At 34.4% G+C, this 633-nt stretch overlaps 1 non-coding gene across 1 annotated transcript; it reads right to left on the bottom strand.

Annotated features, from left to right (window-relative positions):
* Positions 1-245: 245 nt before the first annotated feature.
* LOC129026001 (U1 spliceosomal RNA) lies at positions 246-405 on the bottom strand. The gene has a single exon (XR_008497386.1). It is a non-coding gene; the product is annotated as a U1 spliceosomal RNA (small nuclear RNA).
* Between the last annotated feature and the right edge of the window lie 228 nt (positions 406-633).

Raw genomic sequence — 633 nt, 5'->3', positions numbered from 1 at the left:
TATCTGCTGCCATTTGGGGGCTTCCCCCAGCCACCTCATCTAGACAAAGTCCTCAAGCATTTGCAAGTGTCATCCTAGCACTATTTGATCTTTCTAAGAAATAACCATTTGATGTTTTATTGTTTTGTAGTGGAGGACACCAATTTTTGTAGGCATATTTAATTCTTTCCAGTATATGGTTTTCTTTCCATTTTCTATATCCACTAAATGACTGAATTTTCTTTTCTCTCTTTTTTTTTTCCATGTGAAAGCACAAACACATTCTTTCCCTTTCACAAATTATGCAGCTGAGTTTCCCACATTTGGGGAAATCTCATGGGTCAGCACATCTAGAGTGCAATAGATCGGCCTTTCCGTGGGAAAGCCACCTTCGTGATCATGATATTTTCCCTGGCAGGGAAGTATCCATTTTCTTTTTAAGACTTCCATTAGCCTTCGAAAGAAAATACAAATATAAATGTAATAGAATTTAGAATAATTTTCAGTATCTGCTTAAAACGTTAATTTCAGTCATCCATGATTATTCTCTTCTAAAAATGTTCTTAATTCTGAAACAGACCTCTACAAAATTGTAAGAAAAAACAGTATGATAAACAATGAAATGACTGCTAAATAAACCTACCATACATTTTA

This window comes from Pongo pygmaeus, chromosome Y, assembly GCF_028885625.2.
Source record: "Pongo pygmaeus isolate AG05252 chromosome Y, NHGRI_mPonPyg2-v2.0_pri, whole genome shotgun sequence".
Classification (NCBI taxonomy): Eukaryota; Metazoa; Chordata; class Mammalia; order Primates; family Hominidae; genus Pongo; species Pongo pygmaeus.
This window is presented reverse-complemented; position numbering and strand designations above follow the sequence as displayed.